Source organism: Zingiber officinale, chromosome 9B (assembly GCF_018446385.1).
Source record: "Zingiber officinale cultivar Zhangliang chromosome 9B, Zo_v1.1, whole genome shotgun sequence".
In the NCBI taxonomy this organism is placed as follows: domain Eukaryota; kingdom Viridiplantae; phylum Streptophyta; class Magnoliopsida; order Zingiberales; family Zingiberaceae; genus Zingiber; species Zingiber officinale.
The window spans coordinates 93,173,919-93,181,924 of record NC_056003.1 but is presented as its reverse complement, the minus strand read 5'-3'; positions in this window follow the sequence as shown (position 1 = coordinate 93,181,924).

The window sequence follows — 8,006 nt, the reverse complement described above, 5'->3', positions numbered from 1 at the left end:
AAGTTAGCTATTAGTTCTTGTGTTTGAAGAAATAGGGAACTCTTTGGAGTTTCATTTAGTAGTTTTAAATTTTGAGCAACTTGAAGTGCCTCTCTAGAGGTGTCATATTTGCTATTATAAACTCTTCTAGATCTTACAAACGATGTTGCACATTTTTTTAAGTTTAACAAGATAAATGAACAAGATTAGACTATATTGAGCTCACATTATTAATGTTCATGAATATGAACAAGCTTGCATATTTTTAAGTCTACCCTCGTTCCTTCTTTAGTAGCTACCAAATAGATGTACATAGTTAAGGTCTATATCATACTTGCATTATTGCTTTGTCTGATTATTTCCCATGTTCCTGTTTTGAAATTGCTTTGTTTGGTAGTTATTCAAATAGTTTGTTACCTATGTTGAAAATTAACAATTAGATGTACATAGCTACCCTTGTTCCTGTTTTGAAATTGCTTTCTTCGGTAGTTATTCAAATAGTTTGTTAACTATGTTGAAATTTAACAATTAAATAAGATAAAAGTTCTTGCGATACTATGATTTCCAGTTATTTATGTTGTCAAATGGAAAAGAAAGCAATTGCAATTTTGGAAGTATCTCTTTGAATATCAACAAAGTGCTTCATTTTGGAGTTGATTCCTCATGCCAAATCTTAAGCTGAATTGCCTTTTTGTATCAAACTTTTTATACAAACTTTAGATGCAAACTGAGTTGGTTGAATTTGATCCAATCACAAATTAGTTTAAAAATCTTGATGTTACTTTCTTATAAATTAGTTCTTGTTATCATTTTATATGACGATTAAATCTTGATGTTGCTTTCTTATGAATTATCATTTTTTTTTTACAGAAAGAAATACAAGAATGTCCACCCGAATCTATACTTGTTCTTCCCTGAAGCTAGTTAGAGAGTCTTAATTAGCTTCTTAGTGTTATATTATGATACTTGTTCTACAGTACTGAAGGTAGAGAATTTTATTGCATTTTTTCCTACAATTTGTTCATTAATTGTTAGAATTTTGCTGAAAAATATATTCAGGTCGACAATCATGAATTCTAGTTCATGGGGTTTCTGAACTACGACATTGCTGTGCACCATATGTACGAAGCTTTGCGCTATATGCAAAAGGAAGCATCGCCACAACGATAGATCTAGATGTTTCAACCGTGTAACTTTGGTACTCGACAATAGACTTAGGGACTTTCTTTAGTTCATGTCAATATTTATAATGTTGTTTAGAGAAATTGATGAACTTTGTAAAATGATTATTAGATGAATAAAAATTATGTATTCACATTTTGATTTTATTTTATAATTTTTATTCTATTTTAAGTGGTGTATGAATTGGGATAATGTCTAAATTTTAAATTTGTATTATATATTTTAAATAAATATTAACGAAAATTATATGTATTTTAACCGCGGTGCGCAATGCATGCTGCAGATATTATTTTCCACGACGTGCATTGCATGCTGCGGATAATAATATTTGCGGCGTGCAACGCATGCTGCGGATATTATTTTCCGCGGCGTGCGTTACGCGCCGCAAATAATAATATTCGCGGCATGCAAGGCACGCTGCCAATAACATAGAACTTTTAACAGCTTTCAATTGTGCAGCATGCAATGCGCGCTGCGGAAAGCGAATTTGCGCGCTGCGAAAAGTCATTTTTGTTGTAGTGAAATAAACATATTTTTCAATATTTTGTTGGAAAAGTAAGTATTTTTTAAAACAATTTTCCAAATAAGTAACATTAAAATAATAATTTTTCAAATAATCTTTTTTTTACAAATATTGTCAAAGTCTTTTTTTTTAAAAATATTTTTGAAAAAGTAATTTTAATTAGTTTTCAAAATAGATATTTGAAAAGTAAGTTTTTAAAAATCATTTCTGAAGTCACTAGGGTTTAGACATGTTAATTAATTAATGTAACATATTTTCAAGACACTTCCTCTCTCTTAACCTTTATCTTTGTTAGATATAAAAAGTCCTACCTAAGTATTTAAATGAATTAGTATTAAAAAAATGTATTATTTCAAAAACTAGTATTTTCTATTCTCACATTAAGTTTGATTAATCATTAATTATTTAAATTAATCATTAAAAAAATTAACCTTAGATTAAGTTAATTAAGTTAAAATTAAGTTTAAGGTTAAATCAAATAATTTGTTACTAACTCCATAATAATTAATCATTATCAATAATTTATTAATTAACTTTTACTTAACTTAATTCGATAATTTAATACTTATTTGATTAAAATAATTTAATTTTCATATTAATTGATTGAGTTAATTGATTAATGAAAGTTTTTATTTAATTTTAATTTACTTCATCTTTAAGTTAAATTATTAAAGTTAAGTTTATGTTGAAAATTAAAATAAGTTGAATTTAGTTAAGTTAGATTAATGTTTTAAGTTTAATTCAATTAAGTTTTAATTGTTTAGATATTAATTATTTAATTAAATTTTAATTTTAAGTTAATTAATTTAAGTAAATTTTAAGTTTAATTTTATTTAATTAATGTAAGTTTAATTAGTGTTTTAGATCTTATTTAGAATTAATTAATATTTTAGTATAAATTTTAGTTAAATTTTTAAGATAAATTTGTAAGTTAAAGTTTAAATTTTAAGTTTAATTTAATTTAATTTAATTTAATTTGTTTTAGTTGAATTGAATTGAATTTATTTTATTTTTATTTTATTTTATTTAATTTTTAATTATTATTCATCTCACCTGATCAATATTTCCAATGAGGGAATCCTATAATTTTATGAAATGAGTTAAGTTTAGATTTCAAGATTTGGTTTAACTTGTGTTAGATATAAGTTGAGCTTTGGGTTTAACAAATAGATATTATTTGGATAAATGTTTAAGCTGTAGTCATAGTTTCAGCTTTGACTTCACAAATGACTCTAAGTTGGACCACGTCTATTGTCCCACCGAGACTCATCCTCATTGGATCTCTCTCTTCCAGTGACTTACCTCACTTACCATTTACAGACTTCCTTGATGTTAGGTCCCTTGACCCACCAGGATTTCCTACAGATTTCAACTAATATGAACTTCAACCAGTTGTCAATCCAACTGGACTTCCTCCTACTATATCTCAATCAATTTGGACTTCCTGTCAGCTATCAACCTAGCTAGACTTTAGCTTGGTGTTTTATTTCTCTAGACGTATCAAGTCATGTACATTTGGTAAAAGGTTAGACAAACAATACATCTAACTTTAACCTATTTATTATATATCAAAACCTGATTATCCATACAACCTGCACCAACACAATCTGACTTGTGGAGTAAGGTATTGTAGCATGGGTATTGTAGTAGAGTTATTGTAGCAATGTTACTGTAACACCTGAGAATGAATTGCTCAAGATGCTTAGGGATAGATGTTTCTTCTTCAAGTCGGATTGAAAAGTGAAGTCAAATAAAATTTGATTAAATATGTGATTAAAGAAAATTATTTTAGGAATAAATTCAGATACCACCAACTTTAATTCATTTTTTCTATTTTTAAAATTACAGTAATATAAACGAATTACTGGAAAGAAGTTATTTGCTTTCTTAGTTTTCTTTTTATATATTGCAAAATAAAATTATTAATTAATTATTAAATAATTAACTAATAACTATATGGATATTAATCTGCTATAGTCTCGACAACACATTCTTTTTCAGAAATTTTCATTAATAAAAAAACAACGGTTCAAACGAACCGATCGAAGTTCCTGGTAATTGGATCTTGAATCATAACCAGTCCATTGACCCAGTAACCTGGTTCTAGATCCGGGTCAAATCTGGTTCTGATCTGGCCCATCGGCAGGTATACTCATTGCTATTGTTATTGAACACGCTACACAACAGCAATAGCACAAAAGAAAGTTACCAATATTACAAACATCATATAAGAAAAATAATTTTTTAAAAAAAATTAGAGATAGAAATATAAAGTGATGATCAAAAGAAAGTTACCAATATTACAAACATCATATAAGAAAAATAATTTTAAAAAAAAAATTAGAGATAGAAATATAAAGTGATGATCAAAAGAAAGTTACCAATATTACAAACATCATATAAGAAAAATAATTTTTCAAAAAAATTTAGAGATAGATATATAAAGTGTTGAATTTATAAAAAGAGAAAATTATGTTTTTAATCTTGTAATTTACATTTTTTCCAATTTTAGTTCTGTTATGGGTCAATTTACATTTTTAGTCCTGTAACTTGTAATATTTTTCAATTTCAATCTTTTTTTCTCTAAAATTGAAATTTTTTAACAGAAAATGATGAGTTATAAATTGAATTTGGGGATTTTGATTTTGTATGACCCATGTGTTTTTTTATATTCCAACCACAAACTCATTTTCCATTGAAAAATTTTAATTTTGAAGGAAAAAAGATTGAAATTGAAAAATATTATAAGTTACAAGACTAAGAACGCAAATTAACTCATAACAAGACTAAAATAAAAAAAAGATGCAAATTCTAGAATTGAAAATATAATTTTCTTTCTATAAAAATTAAAATGGTTAAACATAAATTTATATGTCAATCCATGAAATTCAATATATAAATCTTGATGATCAGCTCATAATCCGATTCCGGCGGCCCCAATTGGCCGATGCCGGTCCTTCCAAAAGCAAGCGTCCGGTGTCAGTTTTGCCGACGACCTCATCTGCTCTGACTCGCACCGTGTCAGTGCTAATGGCCCATACACTGAAGGTGGCACCGGCGTCATCGCTGCACTAGCGTTGCCCCTCGACTTCTCCTGTGCAGTGGATGGCGTTGGTTGACGAGACGGCGGAGGCGGATGCGGATGCCAAGGTATCGCTGGGAGGATCGAAGTGACAACTTCCTCATTCTCTACCTCATCTTTGTCGTTGTTGCTTCCGGCGCTGGTGGCAATCATAGCGACGGCAGCAGAGGGTTTGGAAGGATGCCATGGTTGGTAAATCGGGTGGCGAAGCCGCCGGTGTAAGAAGTCGTTGCTGCAGACCCATGTTTCCTTAAATACCTCCATTGATAACTTTGGCTCATACAACATTAGGAGAAGGCAGTCGGTCAACCTCGCGCTCTTCTTGTCGGGCTCTTTCTTCTCACCAGCTTCTCCAGCTTCCAGTTCTATTAGCCTTTCCTCCCTGTCCTGATCGATTACTTCACCCAAGTCTTCTTTTTCTATGCACGGAGAATTTCGCGCCATGACCTTGTTGGCTGTTCTTCTTTAATCGTTTTGTTTTGCTCAACTTCTACCTCTTTACTAGTCTTAGATCGTCCTTCTTGATGCAGAAGCTCAATTTCCTCATCGCTTCGATGGAGAAACTTCCTCTACTTGCTTCCTTGCAACTGCCGAAGCTTGACCGCCCTACCTCCCTGACAGTGGAGAAGCTATGCCGCCGCTTGTCCCACTCTCTTGAGGCCAAACGACGCCTCCTTCCTGCCTCCTTAGATCTTGAAGAATGTATGTTTGATCTCCTCCCTTCCTTCTCCATTGTGGATGAATAACTACATGATCTTCTTCCTTTATCATCTTCCTTCTCCTTTACTTTCTTATCCTCCTAAGGAGGTTTCTTGTCCATCACTTCCAAATCAGCTCGCTCTTCATTTATAGAAGTTAACGTATCTGAAAGCTAGAGAGATAGAGGTTTGACTGAACGAAGACTTTAGATAGGAATAGGAGTTGTGAATAAGAGCGAAAATCTTTCTCGTGCACACTCGAGAGAGTAGACAAACGTCAATGCGAAAAATCAGGGAAGAAGCCCCTGATAAAGGTCCTCCGACGTTCAAGTCAATGTAATGTCTGAGAGGAAATTTGAACAGTAGATATGTAGCAGAACATGTACGTAGTAAGAATATATTTCCAAGCGTACCTTGACATCAAAGATGTCTCCCTTTATATATCACCTCCAGTAACCTCCATAATAATAAGGTGACAGAGAATGTTGGGTATTAGTTGTCGAGTAAAGGAATATGTATTTTGAGGGGTGTATAGTCACCGTTCGAGTAATCTTCCATTACTTGTGTGTACCTTTTTTGTAACTGACATCATTAATGAGACGGTTGAAGAAATATGATGTTATAATATGTTACCTAATGGAAAATATAGAGTTATCTTCGAGGAAGGTTCTATTGAATGCATATATAATAATAGAAGAATATTTTCTAATAGGCGGCTGTTATTCTAAAACAAACTATTGCGATTCTCTGACAATGTGATCCCCTGAAGATATCCTAGCTGGATATTTGACCGACCGGGTGTATATATTGTTGGGAATACAATCAAAGTTCCACATTGAAAATACATGAAAAAGATCATAGATTTATAAGATGAAGATATCTTCATTGGTATGAGACGTTTTGGGTAGAGCCTAAAAATAAATCCATGAGTGCTTAGGTAAAAAATGGACAATATCATACTATTATGGAGATATATGAAATCTTTTGATCCTAACATATATAAAAGTAGAGTACTGAGTATGGTAGGACTTTCAGCCCTTAAAACCGCTCGGATATATGTTGCGTAATGCTAGGAATCTAATTATGAAGTAATGGAGAGTCAGGTCTCCTAGGTCCAGACAGTTCTTAAAATCGACCAGGCATATGCTGGGATACTTGTGTTAAATATAAGTGAATGGAGAAGAAATGGAAGAGGAGAGAGGTTCCATTGTGAATGGGACTTTAGTCCCATATTAGAAGTTTCAAGGCATTTTTGTTGGTTTATATTGATTCACATACATTGAGGATGTGAACAAATGCATGGGGAGAGACTCTCTCTCACACGTGGGTGTGCAGGGGGGGTGCAAATCTAGGGCCCCGGATTGCACTGAACCAAGTTGACTCGAGCGCGACCTGCGCACACGAATACCGGACCGGCCGGGGAAAATAATTTGCCCAAGTGCAACAACTAACATTTTGTCACGTAAATCTTTTGCTACTGTGAAACAAATGAATTAAATTTGAGATTAATACAGAATAAAATCGGCCGAGTAATAATGAGTGAAACGCTGGTCGTTTCACTGCTCGGCTAATAATGACCATTAAGATCATTAACTCTGGCCATTGATCCGAGCTCCTATACAAGGAGGCTCCGATCATAGGCAGAGGAGACACAACAAGCAAAGCAAAGGCTCTCCATTTTTCTTCCTCCTCCTTTGTCGTGCATCTCCTGCTCGGCGGACTGCCCGTGGTAGCATTCGGGTACCACTCAGCTCGCCATGACCACCAGTGCTTGGTCGGATTCACGATCGATCGTTGTATCCTGGGAAACAGATAACCCTTGTAAGCCTCGAAGCACAGCCGAAGGTGGGCTAATCAATTTCAAGGAAACTGTGACTCGCAGGCCTCGGTTAGCTCGCCCGTTCAGTTTCTTTGTCCGACCGACATACTTCTCTACCCGCTCGAGATCTTTGTCCAGCCTGTCAGCTCGCCCGGTCGGTTAGTCGGAGACTGGACAACCCGACCTGTCTGCTTAACCGATCTTCTTCGCCCAACCTGCTTGTCCCGACCTGTCTGCTCGACCGGTCTGCTTCGCTCGACCTGCCTGTCTGCTCGGTACTTCGCTCGACCTGCCTATCCAGACCTATCTGCTAGGTCGGTCTGTCTTTTACCAGACCTGTCTGTCTACTCGACACCAGATCGCCCGACCTGCCTCTCATCAGGCCTATCTGTCCGCTCTGTCAGCTTGTCTACCCGCTCGGTTCTTGACCAAAAGGAACAATCGAATCACAAGATAAAAAAAACAAAAGAACACAAACTTGAATCACAAATTCGAAACCTAGAATCATATGCCTCTTGTGTTTGGTATTTCAAAATCTATACAAAGAAAACTACTATGATGCGGAATAGAATTACTAGTTATACCTTTCTTTATAAGAAACAACCTCTTGATCTTCTATCGTATTCCTCTTCTTATCTCGGACGTCGTGTGGGCGACGATCTACCGAGACGAGAACCACTTAAGCTTCCTTCTTCTCAAAGCAAGTTTCGGCCACCACAAGAA